The following is a 20,174-nucleotide window of genomic DNA, read 5'->3' as shown; positions in this document are numbered from 1 at the left end:
CTACATGGATAAACTGTGAAGACATAATGCTAAGTGAAGTAAGCAAGGCACAGAAAGGGAGATATTGTATGTTACCATTAAAATGAACTCTGTGGAAAATGTAAATAAATGGTTTATATTGTAGCATGTAGGGGACATACTGACAGACAGCAACTAGTGAAGGGGTAATGATAATCTAATAAGAATAGATAAGTTATGGAGGGTAAATTTAATGTTATGGGAATGCTCAGGAATTACTATGGTTTGTTAATTTTTGTGGGTGTGGTAGAAACAAGTTTACAGCAATGTAATTATTTTAGATAATTTGCTTTTCCTGTTCCTTTGGTTACAGTTTTTTTTATTTTCTTGGGGTAGGATAGGACCAGGTTGGAAGCAATATAGTTATTTTAGGTAATTTGTTTTTTCTTATTCCTTTTTTGTTTGAAATGTTTATTTTATTTTTTTTTAATTTTTTGATAACTAACATTAAAAAAAGAGGAATCAGTTTTTGAAGACTGCAAATATATATATATATATATATATATATATATATATATATATATATATATATATATATATCTTATTAGAGCCTTTCACTTTCAACCTATTTTTGCCCTTAGGGATTAAAGTGTGTATCTTGTATGCAGCAGATAGATGAGTCCTATATTCAATCTATTCTGCCAGTTTATGTCTTTTGATGGGAAGTTTAAACCATTAATATTTAATGTTATTACTGTAAAGGCAGTATTTTCTCCTAACACTTTGTCTTTTGGATTTTATGTGTCAAATCTTATTTTTTCTCCTCTCTATTTACACTCCCTGACAGTCTTTATTTATACATTTTCTGCAAACCTCTCTCTCCTGTCTTTTCTATCTGCCTGCATTGTTCCCTTTAGAATTTCTTGTTGGGTCAGTCTCTTGTTCACAACTCTCTCAGTGCCTGCTCATCTGAAAAGATTTTAAACTCTTCCTCATATTTGAAGGATGGTTTTGCCAGATATAGAACTCTTAGTTGTCAGTTTGTCTCTTACAGTGCCTTTTCACCTCTATGATTCCTGCTGAGAAATTTGCATAGTCTTATTGAACTTCCCTTGCATGTGATGGATTGCTTTTTTCTTGCTGGTTTCAGAAATCTCCCTTTGTCTTTGATATTTGACAATCTGATTAGTGTTTTGGAGTAGGTCTATTCAGATCTATTCTGTTTGGGATATTCTATGCTCCTTGGATCTGTAATTTTATGTCTTTGCTAAGAGTTGAGAAATTTTCAATGATTATTTCCTCCATTACTTTTTTCCTCTCCTTCTCCCTTCTCTTCTTCTTCTTGTACACCTACAGCACATATATTTGTGCCCTTCATGTTGTCATTTAGTTCTACATGATCCTGCTCATATTTTTCCATTCTTTTTCCTATCTGTTCTTTTGTATGTAGGATTAGAGACGTTATGTCCTCTAGTTCACTAATCCTTTCTTCTGCCTCTTCATATCTGCAGTTGTATGTCTCCATTGTGCTTTTCATCTCTTCTATTGTGACTTTTACTCCTGTAAGTTCTGCCAATTGTTTTTGCAAGCTTTCAAGTTCTTCTGTATGGTCACTCAGTGTCTTCTTTGTATCCTTCATCTCTTTTTCCACATTTTCCTTCAACTTATTGATTTGATTTAGAAGATTTCTTTGAACATCTTTAAGTAGTTGTTTCAACTCCTATATCCCATTTGCTAGTGTTAGTTTTTTTCCTTTGACTGATCCCTATCTTCATGCTTTCCGGTATGATTTGTGAATTTTTCTAGTGTATAAGCATCTGATTTCCTTGATTTGTTTATTCTGGAGGTTGATTTTTCTCTTTTTCTATGGGTTTCCTTGTTGGCTGGGCTTTCTTCTCTATCTGTTCTTTCACATTAAGTTCAATATATTCTAGACCTCTAATATAGCTTCTGTGTAATGGATCAAAATATTTTAGCACTCTCTCTCTCTCTCTCTCTCTTTTTTTTTTTTTTTTTTCTGGTTCTTGCCCTCTCTATCTGGAAGTTTGTTTTGAGTATGGTCTCCCAGACAGGATTGACCCCAATCAAATTTTCCCAGACAAAAAAGGCCCAGGACTCAGGAAGAGTATGTAATCAGCATCAAGTTTCCCTGGGGATCTAATTCAGCAGGTTCTTTCCTAGGAAGCCTCTTGATTCTGTGCTTTTTCCTATCCTGCCCAGCAGGTGGCCCTTGTGAGACCACAGCCCCTACTGGTGCAAAGTGCACACTGCCTTTAATTCTCAGCAGACCCTGTCTCTGCCAGGGGCCTGTTTGATACTGAGGCTGAGGCAGAGGACAGGCTTAAACTGTTTATGATTTCCAGCCCCTGATTCCTAGACTCTCTGAATGAGAGCCACCATTTGCACTGGGCCCTTCCCACCCCCTTTCTTTGGGAAGATATTCCCTTCAGGGAATTCTCTTCTTCACCTGACTAGTTACTTTGTCTCTCAGATATTCTGTAACTCCGCCCTTGCCTGGGGCAGTGCTGACAACTGAAAAAGGCTGTTGCTTACTTTATGCTGAAAAAAAAAAAAACCTCTTTTCAGTGCCAGTCCCCAGGCCCCTGGTTCATCAATCAAGAATGAGTGTTGGTACCCAGTTCTATGTGTCACTTTCCTTGGGACACAACCTTTTTCTAGTATTCTGCATCCAGCAAACTTCACACACCTCTGGTTGTTTGGGGTTTTTTGTTTGTTTTGTTTTGGCTTGTTTTTACCCATCAGTCCTGTCTCCTCTCTGCCATGGAGAGAGCTCTGGGTACCTTTCATGCTTTCTCTGGGTTTATCTGTGCTCAGAACTTACATTCAGCAGTCTGAGTTTGTTAATTAAATCCACCTTTGGGGCTTGGTTGAGCTACCTTCCCTTACTCCTAGCAGAAATTGCTGCTTTTTCCCATGGGGAGGTGATTGCAGACTGGCATGCTGTGCTAGTAGAAGAGGGGCACCAGCCTCCACAATTTGGGAGACTTACTTATAACTCTGTGCTGTGATCTCAGCCCTTCCACCCCTTCCAGACTGATGTATGACATGTGTCTTGTCACCAAAGTCCCCCAAACAGTTGTTCCAGACAGTTGCTGGCTATTTATCCCACAGAAACTTTTTGCTTTATGAACCTTACTTTGAAGCTCACACCTTCATTTTCTTTTCATTATTTCCTTGAGTCAATGTTAAATTTCATTTAAGTTATCAAAGGAGGACTAATCCATTTGCATTTCAATTTTAGTTCTCATCAATATTTCCATTTTAAAGATACTCTTTGAGAGTAACTGAAATTTTGGACAATGACCATCTTAGGGGATGGGATGGTAGTGATACTTTTCCATTTATTTCAATTTTTCTTGCCAGTCTTTCTGACTTACATAACATCTGTTTTGCTGTTTCATCTTTGAGTAGTCTGCCTGGCCATGCTATAGCTAACATGCATTGCAGGGTGTTTACTCTGAAACAGTAATGAAAAAGCAATCTTTGATTTAAGCATTTATTGAAATATGCAGTTTTTCTACATTTTAAGGGGCTCCAAAATTATACTTTGCAAGTCATTCCTCAGGTCACAATCACCAATTTTGCCTCTAAAAGTTATTTTTCTTCCCCTTATAAATTTCAACTCAATCCAAATCAATCCGTCAGACATTTAATGAACTTACCCTGAGTATTGTCACACACTCCTCCAGGTGCTGGGAAATCAGAAATAATTAAGTCTCTCTGCTGCCTCTAAGAGCTTTCAGGCTATGAAAAGATAGACATGAAAATAAATAGCTGTAATTTTATGCTCTGAGTTCCAAACAGATATATAAATTTTATGTGGAATCACAGATTAGAAAATCCAATACCTCTTTCCCTTAGAAATAGCTACCAAACAGAGGTCACATTAGACCTGGGCCTTGAAGAAAGTTGTTTATTATTTACAGAATTCTACCTCACTACAAATTATTTCCAGTATGTAGAACCACCATAACATTATTTCAGTAATTGGATTCAGTAAAGACTTTAAGTTATGTATCAGAAGAACAACTACAGATGCTAAAGAAAGAGTCATATAGAGAACAAGAGGAAATAACTCTCTTTAAAAAAACAATAATATGAAAAAAAACTATTGATTTTCCCTCTAAATGTCCATAAGCAAAATTCCAATTTTGCAATTAATATTTTAAAATGTCAATGCCTCCCCTCTTTCAAAATTACTTCCAAGATTTAGTTTACTTCTGACTCACTGAAGAAAGTTTCATTTTCTGAATCATTGGCTTGATAGAATGTTACAACCCCAAATCAATTATATCCCATTGTTTAGTTTATATGTGACTAAATGATGATGTAATTTTGATATAACTTCATAAATATAAATAAATCTTTTAAAATGTAATATTCTATTCTAAAATAATATGGTTTTATTGATCAAAATAAATCTTGCTTGTGTTTGTTTTCCTAGCAACTAGCACAATGCTGGCACATTATAGAAGTCCCCAAAAAGAAGTCAGTAAGAATGGTTTAATTTGAAGTATATCCAGTCCATCTTTAAATGAACTAGAAGAAAATAAACAGAATATATCTTTTATAATATTGGCCTTTGGAAATGATATTGCTGAGACAAATTCATGAAATTATGTTCAGTACACAATTATGTATTTCTCCTGTACACATCATGCTCACACGTGAATCCTTAGGATCTTTAGACATAGTCTTCTATCTTCTATAACACCCCTACCCTTAATCCATCAGCTTAAGCCCTATCTTTCAAGTGACAATCAAATACAACCTCATTTGGAAAACCAACACAGTTAAGCTTCTACTTTTTCTAATTTTAATCATTCCATCTATAATGCTACCTCTGGATATTTTTCATCTGTCTATATTCTTACACTTTATACTATCATTTGCTTAGATGTCTACTTTACCTCGTTTTATTTGTGTTTGTTTTCCTAGCAACTAGCACAATGCTGGCACATTATAGATGTTCCCAAAAAGAAGTCAGTGCGAATGGTTTAATTTGAAGTATATGCAAAGTTGCATTTGACCTGTATAATAAAATGGCTCTTCATATGGGAATAAATAAGTCGGTTCCAGCAATCTTCCTTGTACTATCTGGGCCTATATATTAGCCTACTTTCATCTATAGCAGAGAAAGTCCTCACTGTTGGAGGGGAATGAGCATGAAGGTTTGAATGTGGAGGAAGGGGGCAGTATGAAAAATAAATATTAGAAGTATTATTCTGAAGGTTGTCTAGGTTAGAGGTGCCTCTAACTCAGTGACCAGTCTTTTTAAAATGCAAGTGGTCAGTATATATCTATCTTTATTATGATGCATCACGTTTTCTTGGCTTTATGGTCTCCAGCTGTTGAATCATAGAACTTGTTTTTCTTGTTCTCATTTCATGCCTGCATAGAAATTTATTCATTCCAATACAGCTGCTTGTGTCTTTTGTATATAATGAAAAATATGTGCTCACATGGGGAGCTGAATCCAGTTCCATTAACAGTGATTTTATAATAAATTATTCTACCTATATTCTCTTTTTGGTAGTAATGAAACTCAACCAAAATCACTGATTGAGTTGTATATAGGAGTTGGAAACATGAAGTTCCTCTCTTACACGTTGAGAAAGTGATGCCATTTATGGGTGCCATGGCAAAAAAGTATAATATAATTGAACTTCATAGATTTCCAGTTCTTCATTGTTTAGGGGTATCTGAACTCCTTGTATTTTTTCTTTCTTCTCATCCTTGCCCAAAATCAGTGCCAAATTGCCAGAATAGAAGGGACCAGATAAGCCCAGATTTTAGGGTACAACCCTACTTAGCTGTACTTTAATAAAACTTAGTTGTTGCTTCATTCATTCATCTATCAACTGATGTAGTAATTACTAGCATATGCCGTTGCTATGAAAGAGACACAAAGAGAGGTAAGATATTGTCATTATTTCAAGGTTACAGTCTAGTAGAAAAAGTAAATAAATAAATTGCCATGATAGGAATATGCAGGAGGTATAATGGGGGTACAAGGGAGAGAGTGATCATATCTACTTGTTGAGAGCAGAGTAAATGTGAATAAATAGTAAGAGCAGAAACCACAGTTCTAAGCCATAGCCAAAATGGTATGGCCGCCTTTGTGGAGCCAGTCTGCAGTCAACATATCTAGCAGGAACAACAAGCTGTTCAACAGCCTGCCTCAGTTACAGAATCTGATCAAGTGGGAAGTGCTGACCTATGTGGAGGAGTTTCTGCAGCAATATAATTACTACAAATCCAATGTGAAGATTTTCAAATTACAACCAAATAAACCCAGGAAAGAACTGGCAGAGCTGGTGATGTTTATGGTTCAGATTGGTCACTGCTACCTAGAACACTTAAGTAATTTTTCTCAAGAGTTGAAAGAACTGCTCTGTTACACTGTCTTGGATCCAGATCTTTGAATGACATTTTGCAAAGCTTTGATTTTGTTCAGAAATAGGAATCTCATCAGTCCATCAAGTTTTGTAGAGACTTCTTTGAATTTCTGTGTTGCCATGATAAACTTCTGTGAAAAGACTTTATACACTCATATTGTGACTGATATCAAGAATATAAATGCAAAACATGTGAACAATAAAGCAAATACAATATTGCAGAATTTCATGTACACCATTTTAGGAGGCAGCAATGCAACTACATCCAAGATATCTTTGGATGTGATAATTGAATTCCACAAAAGAAACATCTGGAATGATGCCAAAACTGTCAATATCATCACAATTGCATGTTTTTCCAAAGTCACCAAGATATTAGATGCTGCTTTGATGTGCTTCCTATGGAAAAAAGAAGAGGAGAAACAGGACAGTGACTCAGAATCTGAAGATAAAGGAACAATAGCAAGAGACTTGCTAGTGCAGTATACCACAGGGAAAAAAAGCTCCACTCACAAGTAAAGGTTGGAAACGGTGATGAAAGTGCTCAAGAAATAAAAGAAGAAGAAAAAGCCAGAAGTGCTTAACTTTTCAGCTATTCACTTGATCCCCTAGATTTTGCAGAAAAGCTACTAAAAAAAGAAAAAGAAAAACAAGCTAGAGAGCTCTAAGGAGGGGTCTGCAGTGAAGATGATGCTCATGAACCTTATCGCCAGATTGGTGGGCATTTCTGAGCTTTTTGTCTTTAATTTCTATCCCTTTGTACAAAGGTTTCTGCAGCCTCACCACAGAGTAACAAAGATCCTTGTGCAAATTTGCTACTCAAGCATTTCATCATCTGGTACCCCCAGAGATCATTCAGTCATCACCCATGACTGTGGCCAACAATTTTGTTACTGAAAAGAACCCTAGAGAAGTCATGACAGTAGGAATTGATGCTATAAAAGAGATAACAACACAATGCCCTCTAGCCATGAATGAAGAACATCTCCAAGACCTGGCCCAGTATGAAACACACAGAGATGAGAACGTGATGATGCCTGCTAGAACTTTGATTCAGCTCTCCCATACACTAAATTCTCAGGTGTTGCAGAATAAATTCTCGAGCAAGTCTATAGAAGCTTTGATTAAAGCAAGCATACAAGAATATGGAGAATTGGATGCAAAAGATTATATTTCAGGAGCAGAAGTTCTGGAAATTAAGAAAGAGGAAGAGGATCCTGAAGTCGATGAAGATGAGTGGCAAAGTGCCAGTCTCAGCAAGGAAGAGGATACTGATGGTGAATGGGTGGACATGCACCACTCTTCCGATGAAGAATGTGGAATTTCCAAGAAGCCAAACAGCATGCCCATGGCAGAGTAAAAAGCCAAAGCTACAGCCATCAGTACAAGCTGGGATTTAACTCAGGAAGATTTCCAGAAAACCCACATGGCCCAAATGAGGAAAGAACTCAGTGCTGCCCCTAGGAAAGCAGAAAAGAGGAAATACATCGAAATTGACAGTGATGAAGAACCTAGGGGCAAGTTTACTTTCACTTCAGGACACTGAGTGCCTTCATAAAAAGCCCGAGTCTGGCAAGGAGACAAGACTAGCACCTGCCATGGCTGGAAAGACAAACCAGAAAGAATTTGTGAGGAAGAAAACTAAAATGAATCCATTTTCCAGTTCCACAAATAAAGAGAAGAAAAAACAGAAGGACTTTATGATGATGCTGTATAACTATAATGTCTGGTAAAAAAAAATAATAATAACAAATCTTCCTTTAGAGAAAAACAGATGGCACCACACTACAAGAGGCACTTTTGAAAAAGAGGAAAAAAATGAAGTAACTACCAAGCAAGTTTTCCATTCCTAGGAAAATGCTATATTTGTTTCAGTGTTCTGAAAATTGGTATTTCAAGAATGTTGGTTTACATTAAAAAGTCCAGAAGCAGTATATTTTGGAAGCCACACAGTAAACTTAGTAGCAACTTGGAATTTTTATTTTTATTTCATGGTGGGAATGTTTGAAATGTAAGCAGTAGCAGTGTGGTAAAATCATTTCCATTTAGCATCCATGCAAAAAAATTAATGAATGCCTACTGCATATCACTGTGGACAAAAATGAATGAGCCATAACCTCTTCACTCAAGGCACTCACAACTTAGTGAGAGGCCGTGTGTATATGTGTGTTTAGAGTGCAATGTAAATAGCTCTGGTGGAGATATGTACACATTTCCATGGGGTCACAGAGGCTTTACAAACTAACTCTGTAGGGAATGGGGTTTTATACTATCTTAAAACAAAACAAAAACGGACAATGTTATGTACAAGTAAGGGATTCTTACTTGTGTATAAGCTTACCTGCTGAAAACAGGTCCCTGTTTTACAGCATTTGGGTGGACAGTTTAGCTCTTTTGGCCATCCAAAGTATTTAATATTGTTTTGAATGTCACATAAAGACTTTTTGGTTAAGACCTCACTTTTTAAATTGTTTTAGTTATAAACAGTAATCTTAGAACACATTTGAGCTGCACATATTTCGTAGAGGAAAAATAAATCCCTTTACCCTACAACATTTACAGCGCATTACTTGCCTTGTTTCAGTAAAATGGTTTCACACAAATAGATACTTGTGTGTGTTGACTCTGTGTGCTGTTCTCCCTTTCCTGGGCATGCTTGGATGGATTTTAGGAGATAATGAAAGTCAATGTCAGTCTTTCCCTGCATTGGGAATTGTTTGGTGCCTTTTGCCTCAGATTTCTTTCACAATATTGTGGTGGATGAGAAAATTACTCTATATTACTTCAAATTAGAGTAAAAGGCCATTTTCTGCTGATTCAGAGTTAGAAAGCAACTTCTCTACCAGTTTTACAGAAGTTCTGTAATAGTGGTTTTATCTCTGTCATGTGTTTGTTTACAAAATCACTTTTGTTGTTCCCCTTGCAATATCTTTTGTCACTTCCTGAGTTTACTTCAGCTGTGTTTGAATGAAACTTTATGACTCTCCCAGAGATACCCCAGATAAATCTTTTTAAGGAATAGTCGTGAAGACCTTGAGATTTAACGGTTAAATTGCTCTTGCCTAGTCAGAGGAAGCCGTCAGAATCAACCTCCAGCAACTTTAGTGTTTTAGAGGAAGTGTCCTGTGCAAATTTGAATATTTGATCCACTTTCACTTTGCATTTTTGAAATAGGTGTCTCCTTATGTGTCTATATCCAGAGAGAGTTGAATAAAACTAAAAATGGCATAGCAGCTAGGGTACACAGCATTTCTGTGTGAATTGTGAAGGATCGTGGGAGCTTCATCCTTCTCCCAGATTCCCCCACCCCTGTTAGAAACCAAGAGGCCAAAGTCCATTGCTTTCTGACTTTTTGGTATTTATGCCCTGGGCTCACCCTACTCTGAACTAGTCTGATGTTTGTAGGAAAGATAGAAAGATTTCCAGTTTAAAAAGATAAATTCTTACTCTATTTTGTTTCTTTAATTTCATAGTAACTTATCTCTGCTTCCTTTTATTCTTTTATCAGTCCTGTGAGTAGTTTCTGTTTACTATAAACTTGAAGATCAGATCACAAGGTAGAACAATGCAAGCAAAGGCTGAGACTTTGCAGGGTGGACTTTCCCTTGAAGAGAACTGTGAGAACTTTATTAGCATTTAGCATGGTATCTGCAATAGAGTAAGCAGTCAGTAAATTTCTCATCAAAGTTTAGATATTTATTAAGCTTCTATTACATTTTTGTGTAATTTACTAAGAATGATACAATATTTACAGTTCCTATAAATGTTTTTTTACACTTCAAGCCCATTTTGGGGGGAAATGGGTTTGAAACAAAGTATATATTTGAATGCTCACCACGTGCAAAGCACTCTGCTAGACACAGTATAGGTTGCAAGTAATGGTTTGTGCCATATAGAAACTCCAAATACAATGAAACCAATGAACTTAACAAAATGACTATATAATGCAAGGCAGTTTAAAGAGCTATCAAAGAGGCATAAGCATAGGGCTGGAGGCATCCCGAGGAAGGAACAGTTCAGACTGTAGGAAGGTGAGACACATATTAGCAATCCCAGTGCACATCTATAGCACAGTGGGAAACAGGCTTCTGATGAGAATGGCAGCAATAGGAAATCTGTTTCTGAATCATAAAAGAAAAAGTTATGGCTTATAGTTTTTAAAAGGTTATGGTTAATATAAATTTTGTTACATTTCTTTATAATCCAATTCTTTGAAAATTTGTAATCTATATAGAGTATTGCATGGGAATTCCATACTCACCAGAATGTTTAATTGGTTGAAACATTCTGCCTTCTAACTATTTTATGTAACGCATTTTTAAAACTAAAGGGAGATTATAGTTTTATGTCCTTTTGCAAAGTGGCATCCTTTGTAAAAAAATGAAACTAAAAATTAACTTGCTTACATATTTTTAGGAATGTACCTAGTGAAATTTAAAAAAATCTTGAGTATTTTTTCCTTATCTCTAAAATGGAGATAATGACAATACTTTGCCTTCATAGACATCTCTTCTGTGTTTGTGGCAGAAGGTGACGTACTCCCGTGGAGATTTTTCTCTTTTGTAGGGATAAGGCGCTGGGAAATCACCTTTTCTCTCCTGGTACAGAGTCTTCAGTCTGTGCCGTGCTTTACAAATGCAAACAAAAGCAGAGAGGACAGCTAATTCTTAAATAGCATAAGCTTCTACTTGTATAGGACATTTCTTATGTGGTACTCATTTCCTTCTGTAGATTGGCTTTCATTGTTGTGTTAACCTGCTCTCAGTATGGAAATCATTAAGTAAATGATGATTTATCCACATGATGGATTATTATGTAGCCATTAAAATATTTATAATGGAGGTGCTTATTATAAATGGAAAGAATAAAATGCAAAAATATTTATAGTATAATCCAACTACACATGTAAGAAGATGGATGTGCCAGTGGGGATGTATTATGTCCCCCAAAATGCCATGTTCTTTAATGCAGTCTTGTGGCAGTTGTGTTGATTAGGTTGGAACCTTTGGATTAGGTTGTTTTCATGGAGATGTGACCCACCCAACTGTGGGTGATAACTTTGATTAGATTATTTCCATGGAGGTGTGGCCCTGCCTATTCCACATGGGTTTTGATTAGTTTACTGGAGCCCTATAAAAACTCAGACAGAAGGTGCTCAGTACTGCAGCCAAGAGAGATATTTTGGAGATGACTATTGAAAGTAGACTTTTGCTATTCCAGAGTTTGTATGGGAGAAAACAAGAGAACACCCCCAGATGCCTACAGAGAAACATCCTGGGAGAAAGCACTTTTGAAACCAGAACCCTGGAGCAGATGCCAGCCACATGCCTGTGCCTTTCTAGCTGACAGAGGTTTTCCTGATGCCATCGGTGTTCTTCCGTGAAGGTACCCTATTGTTGACGCCTATGTTTGGACACTTTTATGGCCTTAGGGCTATAACTTTGTAACCAAATAAACCCCCTTTGTAAAAATCAATCCATTTCTGATATTTTGCACAACAGCAGCATTAGCAAACCAGAACAATGGGGAATAAAAAAAGCCCAAGAGGAAACACCAAAATGTTAGACATGGGTGTTGGGATCATGTGTGGATTTTTTTTTTTTCCTTCTCCTTTCTACTGTACATTCTGGATCTTTTACAGTATATGTGTTTCTACTTGTGTCATTGTGTAAGAAACAAAATAACTGTATTTGGGATGCAGAGTAAAGTTAACAAACACAAAAATGTAGGAATAGAAATGTAACAAAAGAGGGTAAAGGAATAAACTTGCTAATCCCCCCCCCCCCCCATTTTAACTGGAAATCTGTTTTAAAAAACAGTGGCTCAATTTAGTTGGTCAAGCTCTTGATCTGGGGGGCTTTCCCTTGTGAGGCTAATTGCTGCAAGGAAGAGGCTAAGCCCAGGATTCCCCCTCAGAGAGCCTTTTTGTTGTCAGATGTTCCCTGACCCACCCTTTTTAAGCCGACTTGGCAGGTGAACTCACTACCCTCCCCGCTACATGAGACATGACACCCTGGGGTGTAAATCCCCCCTGGCAACATGGAAATGACTCCTGGGGATGAGTCTGGACCCAGCACTGTGGGATTGAGAGTGTCTTCTTTACCAAAAGGGGGAAGAGAGATGAAACAAAGTAAGGTTCTAGTGGCTGAGAGATTTCAAATGGAGTTGAGAGGTCACTCTGGAGGGTATTGTTATGTGCTATATAGATATCACTTTTTAGTTTTTAGCGTGTTGGAACTGCTAGAGGGAGATACCTGAAGCTGTCAAACTGCAACCCAGTTACCTTGATTCTTGAAGATGATTGTATAACTATGTAGCTTGCACAGTGAGATTGTGTGATTGTGAAAAAGTTGTGGTTCTCACTCCCTTTATCCAGTGTATGGACATAGAGTGGAAAAATGGGGACAAAAATTAGATAAAGAATATGGTGGGATGGAGGGGATAGAAAGATTCAGCTGTTCTTCTTTGCCTTTATTTTATTTTGGAGTAAGGCAAAGGTTTAAAAATTGATTCTGGTGATGAATGCAAAAATATATGGTGGTGCTGTGAATAATTGATTATACACAGTGGATGACTGTAGGGTATGTGAATACATCTCAATTAAACTGTATTAAAAAAAAGTAAGTGAACAATGGAGGGGAGGAGGGGAATGGGATGTTTTAGATGACCCTTTTTATTTTAATCTTTATTTTATTTTTTAGAGTAATTATAGTGTTCAAAGATTGATTTTGGTGATGAATCTATAGGACAATACTGTGAACAATTGATAGTACACTTTGAATGATTGTATGTCATGTGATTATATCTTAACAAAATTGTATTAAAAAAGAACTGTGGCTCATATGTATATGAATGTGTGTGTGTGTGTCTGCATCTATGTCTGTGTGTCTGTGTCTGTGTGTCTGGGGTTGTGCGTGTAAATAGTGATGACAAAATGAAGAAAACAGCAGGCAAATCTTTCAAAATGAAGGCCTTTCAAATATGTTATTCACCACTGTTTTCCTAAAATAAAAAAAGATTTTATCTACATCTGCAACAACAGATGTAAGAATTAATGATGATCCCCTCAGCTTCAGTACAGCCAACACATTTAGGCATTTACTTAAGAAAAAGTATATATCAGAATATGGGGGGAGTGTTTGGTTTTTCTCTCATTTTGTTTAAATCTCTGTTGTCTGTCTTTTAGCTTTAGAATCATGGTATAAATATAATGAGCAGACTTAAATGCTCAAGTATGCCAGAGGCAATAAACAGTAAGCATATTTTTAAATAAAAAAAAAATGCAATCAACTTATTTAATGGAATTAGCACTTCGCCCTCCCAATTTTCACTTAATCTTTAAATAGAGAGAGTCATTAGATAGTTCTTTTCCTGCTGAGAAAAAGCATAGTTCTTATTGGGAAACAGAGACTAAATCCTGAGACACTGTTCTTATCTTCTATAGAGATTACAAACTATTTGCAACAATTTTGTAAAATTAATACATTAATGGCTAGCGTTTCTTGAGCAATTTCTAAATGCCTTCCGGTAAGCTTGCATGTTTTTAGATGCAATGACAAATTTATTGATTCAAAGAACCTATGAGGTGAGTACAATTGCTAATCACATTTTAAAAAGAAAAACTGAATCTTGGTGACATGAAATGACATCAACATCATTATTTAGCTTACTCAAGACCAATTACAAACTCACAGTAGACCAAATAACCGACACTTGGGATGCACCACATTTTCACACTTTTATTTTTTTCACCAAATCTTATTTTATATACTTCCCCATGATGGTATCTTTTGCATGTTCATACTATTTAGTAAGTATTTACTAATTACCTATTACATACCGTATGTGTTCTAGAGGCTTACTGCATAGCAGTAAACAGATGTAAAGCTTACTGTGCTCTGTGTCTCCTTACCCATAAACAATTATTCTCCTCTCAAATTAGAATTAAACACTTCCTCCTTTTGATAATTTAGCTTTAACTCCATTTTAACTCATCACATTTTATTCTGATTATATTCTCTCTTCTCTTACTATCCAACCCACTTAGATTCTGAGCTCCTTGGCAATAACAAATGCATATCTGTGCATATGTCTCTACTCTAGATTCCCGTCCTCAGTCTTGCAGACTTTCCTTCCAGACCTTGACCAACCAGGAGAGATATTTGCCACTGCACATGATTCAATGCATATTTTAAATTCTGATTTTCTTTCTACTCACAATGGGTGACCAGTCAACACTCTATAGGTAGAGTCAAGGCTCCATTCATTGGGTAGATTTTCTCCTGCCACAGTATTTCAGTGTCACCCCATAGGATTTAGTTTCTGGCTGATGAAACAAATGCTATGCGATGTGTTAGACTGAACAACTGGAATATACTGGCTCACAGATTTGAGACTAGGAGAAGTCCAAAATCAAGGCATCATCAAGGCAATGCTTTCTCCCAAAAGACTATGGTATTCCGGGGCTGGCTGCCAGTGATCTTTGTTCCTTGAATTTTCTGTCACATGGCTATGTACATGGCAGCCTTTCCTGGCTCCTCCTTTTTCTTAGAGGTTCCTTTGACCTCCAACTTCTGGCAGTTTCCTATGTCTTTCCCCTCTGAGTCCTCTATAAGGCCTCCAGTAATAAAATTAAGACCCATGCTTATTCACTGAGCCACACCTTAACAGAAGTACTTTCATAAAAAGTCCTATTTACAAGGGTTCGTACCCACAGGAATGGATTAAGTGTGAGAACATGTTTTTCTGGGATACATAGCTCCAAGCCACCACACCATATATCAAACCAACACATTCACAAACCAAGCTGTGAATTCCTCCTCCTCCTCCACTGGTCATAAAGGATCCTGCAGCAGATGTAAGTGTCCCTAGAGGTTATTCTTAGAGGTGTAGGTGTAATGGTGGGGGGTGATAGAAAAAGTTCTGAGCTATCTGCTCATGCAGCTTTCCTGTACCTCTGGTCCTGCTCCTGTGATATTCCAGATATACGATTCTTATTTCACAGCCTATTTTTAACTGTTACTGGGCCCACATCACCTTAGGACTTGATGGGTCTGACAAAAACCAACTCAGGATGGGCAATTTTGACTAAATCACTTGTTGTACCTTGGTTAGTTCCTCTGTCTCTACCACGGCCCAAAAGAATGTCAGTTGCATTTTTGAAAATTGTATAATTCTCTGATACATATAGCATAGCTTTATTCTGGAGCTCTAATTGGCTTCATTGCAATTCTTTTACTGGGGCTTGTCATAATCCCCATAGAGAATCTTTTCCCATCACTGACATTCTAAAACGCTAGGATCATATTGGACCATGTGTAGTGAAGGACTAACTCTACCCAAAGAGAGGTCAGGCCTTTATTCCAGCTCCTGGGCAATGGAATTCCTAAAACTTTTAAATTTTGGAAATTGGAGTTACAGGTGTTTCCTTGTTCCTGGTGCCCACCTCTCCACCACACCTACTTGTTTATGCTGTTGAGATGACTCCAGGTGGGGTTGGTCTTAGGGTGAGAGCTGGCCATGTCAGAAAGACTAACCATGTGACTAGAGGATTAGGACTGTGAGCCACTTAATATCACCTTTAAGGGTGAAAGGGAGGTGGAGATTGAGTTCAGTTATATAGCCAATGATTCTATCAGTCACGTCTATGCATTGAAACCCCAATAAAAGCTCTGAACATGAAAACTCAGGTGAATTTGCCAAGTTGGTAACACACATCAATGTTCCAGAAGGGAGATGTGTCCTGACTCCATGATCCTCTTCTCTTACTGGAGGAGACCTTTGCATTTGGGACCCTTTCAGACCTTACCCTATGTTTCTCCTTCTTGGGCAGTTCTTATTAGTATCCATTTTTTGCTACATTGATAACTGTAATCATATGTGTAGTGCTTTACTGATTTCTGTGATTCTAGTGAATTATTGAACCTGAGTGAATAATAGGAACCCCTGAATTTGTTAATCAGATGTGAGAGTATCCCTAGAACCCCCTGAATTTGCAGCTGGTATCTGAAGAGAGGGCAGTCTTATGGAAGACTGTGCCCATAAACTGTGAAGTTTAATCTAACTCTGGGTAGTTAGTGGCAGAACTGCATTGCAGATTGTAAAGCTAAAATTAGCAGAGCTCCTCGTATATTAGTCTAGACATGATGTAGAGACTGTCCTATGCAAGGCTCCATTGAAAGCTGGTAGCTTTCTGTGTCACCTAGTATATGAGTCAAGCAATATTCCTGGTGTGGAGTATGCTGCCTCCAGGATGCAAAAAGGCTCACTAGAAATTGGGTGTGGTTGGAGAAGCAAGGTGAAATAAGAGGCCCTTTTTCTGGATGAGGCATCACAGGATACTCCCAATCATTGGACCATCAACTTTATACTGATGTCATAGGTCCCTGAATCCTCATGTGATTTATTTCCCACCCTGTGGAAGGTATGTGTCTACAAAGAACACTAATGTACTAGCCACTTCTTGCTCATTTGACATTATTAGCTTCATGCCATTTATGTAGTGGGCCAGTGTGATATCTGCAGGATGTCCAGCTGTTTCAGTTCTCTTTAGATTATATGATGACAGAGGACAGGAGAATTATCATAGCTCTGAAGGCAAGACTGTAAATGTATACTGTTCTAGTTTGCTAATGCTGCCAGAATGCAAAACACCAGAGATGGATTGGCTTTTATAAAAGGGGGTTTATTTGGTTACACAGTTACAGTCTTAAGGCCATAAAGTGTCCAAGGTAACACATCAGCAATGGGGTACCTTCACTGGACGAAGGCAAATGGTGCCCTTAAAACCTCTGTTAGCTGGGAAGGCATGTGGCTGGCATCTGCTCCAAAGTTCTGGTTTCAAAATGGCTTTCTCCCAGGACATTCCTCTCTAGGCTGCAGTTCCTCAAAAATGTCACTCTTAGTTGCACTTGGATATTTGTCCTCTCTCAGCTTCTCTGGAGCAAGAGTCTGCTTTCAACGGCCGTCTGCAAACTGTCTCCCATCTGCAGCTCCTGTGCTTTCTTCCAAGTGTCCCTCTTGGCTGTAGCAAGCTTGCTCCTTCTGTCTGATCTTATATAGTGCACCAGTAATTTAATTCAGACCCACCCAATGGGCGGGTCAACACCTCCATGGAAGTTATCCAGAGTCATCACCCACAGTTGGGTAGGGCACAGCTCCATGGAAACACTCAAAGAATTACAATCTAATTAACACTGATAGGTCTGTCCACATGAGATTACATCAAAGATAATGGCATTTGGGGGGACATAATACATTCAAACTGGCACATTCCACCCCCTAAACCCCAAAATGACATTATGTTTCCATATACAAAATATATTCATCCCACAATATCACAGAAACTTAAATCATTTCAGTAACAATAATTAAGTACAGGATCCCATCAAAATCAATTATAGGTGTGGTCAGTCCTAAGGCATAATTTTCCTTTAGCTGTGGATCTGTGGACTTGGAACAAGTTATGTGCTTCCAATATACAAAGGAGAGATATTCATATGGTAAGCATTCCCATTGCCATAAGGAGAAAAAGTAAGGAAAACAGGGTTAAAAGGACCAAAACAGTTCCTAAAATCTGCAGGACGAACTCCATGAGATTTTAAAGTCTGAGAGTCATTTGCAGAACAACATTGCATCCTTGGGGCTTGATAGAGTGGGAGTCTAACCCTTCCTAAGGGCCTTTATGGCAGCCCTTTCCTCTCCAAATGCTTGGGAGACCACCTTCTTGGCCCCACCCTCCTCAAACATCGGGGCAGCTCCTGGATTCCCTTCCATCTCCAGGGCACATGCTCAGCCCCTTCAGAACAGTGTGGTGGCAGCCAGGCTCTCCCCGATACCCTGGGAATGTGCTCCACCCTCCTTGGGGCTTGGGGTGGCAGAACATTTCCTGAGCATTGAGGTGGAGGGCCTGCCCTGGACCTCCAGGACAAACTCACCCTTTCCATGCATGTGGGCTGCTCCCCTCTCCCAGTATGAGACCTCTTGACTCCAGACCTCAACCTCCATGGCTCTGTCTTTGAAGAGATTTTTCCTTCAGTTTGTTCCTTGTCTGTCTCCTCCAGTCCAAACTGGCAATGTCTCTGTCTATAAAGATCTCACAAAAATTCTGTTGGCTTCGCATGAAGCACACAGGGGTCAAAGCCATCAGACAATAGGACTTTTCACAAATCCTTTCTGCTTAACTCCGTTTCCAATCCTAGCTTATACTGAAATGGCGGCTGGGTTCCATGTTTGGTTACATCCTCACATTGGGCTGTAGCTTCTGGGATTCCACCCCCTGGAAGCCTGTAATTTTCCAAGCCATCAGCTTCTGGTTTCTTTGAACCCAAGAGTTCAGTTCCAAGTTTATCTCTCTTTGCTAGCATTTTGCTATAAGCTACAAGGAGAAGCCAGGGTACATCCTCCACACATAGTCTGGAGATCTCCTCAGCTAAGTACACCAGGTTGTCACTTTCAAATTCTTCCTTCCATCTGACACCAGGACTCAATTTTGCCAAATTCTCTGCCACTTTAAAACAAGGATCACCTTTCTTCCAGTTCACAGCAATACGTTCATCATTTCTGTTCAAGTCCTCATCAGAAGTATCTTTAGAGTCCATTTTTCCACAAACAGTCCCTTCAAAGCAGTTTAGGACTTTTCTATCAAGCTCCTCATAGTTCTTCCAGAAACTTCCCCTTATCCATTTAAGAAGCTGTTCCAACACGTTTGGTATTTGCAAACTCAGTAGCACCAGCAACCCACTTCTCTAGTACCAAAATTTGTTCTAGTTTGCTAATGCTGTCAGAATGCAAAACACCAGAGATGGATTGGCTTTTATAAAAGGGGGTTTATTTGGTTACACAGTTACAGTCTTAAGGCCATAAAGTGTCCAAGGTAACACATCAGCAATCGGGTACCTTCACTGGAGGATGGCAAATGGTGTCCATAAAACCTCTGTTGACTGGGAAAGCACGTAGCTCACAGTAGCTCCAGAGTTGTCAGTTTCCTGTTTTCTAAATTCATAATTGGAACTAACATACATGATATCTGCAATAATTTCCACATTTTCTATTTGACCCATGTAGGTTGAGAACTATCACTGTATGGAAGATCAAGCAGAAGTCCCTAAACCTTTCCCCCACCCCTCCATCTTGGAAAAGTGGCAAAAATAAATGTTATTTCTAAAGGCCCACAGAATACAACTGGTATGTTCCTCAAAAAATGTCCAATTATTACACCAACCTGGTCCCTGCAAACATAAGTTGGACTGGAGGATGAGAGTGGACCACAGAAATCTCAAATACATAGTAGCCCTAGCTGCAGTTTCTGTGCCAGATGGCCTATCTTGCTAGAGCAGATTAACACAGCCTCACACACAAGCTATCTATCATATCATTGATCTGGTGAATGAATATGTTCTTTTAATCCTTATCGGAAAAGAGGATTACACACAGAGTGTATTCACTTGTAAAGGTCAATGGTGTATGTGCCAGTTTGAATGCATTACGTCCCCCCAAATGCCATTATCTTTGATGTAATCTCATGTGGGCAGACCTATCAGTGTTAATTAGATTGTAATTCTTTGAGTGTTTCCATGGAGATGTGCCCTACCCAACTACGGGCGATGACTTTGATTGGATAATTTCCATGGAGGTGTTGGCCCGCCCATTGGGTGGGTCTGAATTAAATTACTGGTGCACTATATAAGATCAGACAGAAGGAGCAAGCTTGCTACAGCCAAGAGGGACACTTGGAAGAAAGCACAGGAGCTGCAGATGGGAGACAGTTTGCAGACGGCTGTTGAAAGCAGACTCTTG

At 38.3% G+C, this 20,174-nt stretch overlaps 1 long non-coding RNA gene and 1 pseudogene across 1 annotated transcript in view; both read left to right on the top strand.

Annotated features, from left to right (window-relative positions):
* LOC119527283 overlaps positions 1-20,174 on the top strand; it is a 313,428-nt gene that overhangs the window by 273,495 nt on the left and 19,759 nt on the right. The gene's annotated exons all lie outside the window — the stretch shown is intronic.
* On the top strand, positions 6,129-8,204 carry LOC119527278 (annotated as a pseudogene).

The sequence above is a fragment of the Choloepus didactylus genome, chromosome 1 (assembly GCF_015220235.1).
Source record: "Choloepus didactylus isolate mChoDid1 chromosome 1, mChoDid1.pri, whole genome shotgun sequence".
Lineage (NCBI taxonomy): Eukaryota > Metazoa > Chordata > Mammalia > Pilosa > Megalonychidae > Choloepus > Choloepus didactylus.
This window is presented reverse-complemented; position numbering and strand designations above follow the sequence as displayed.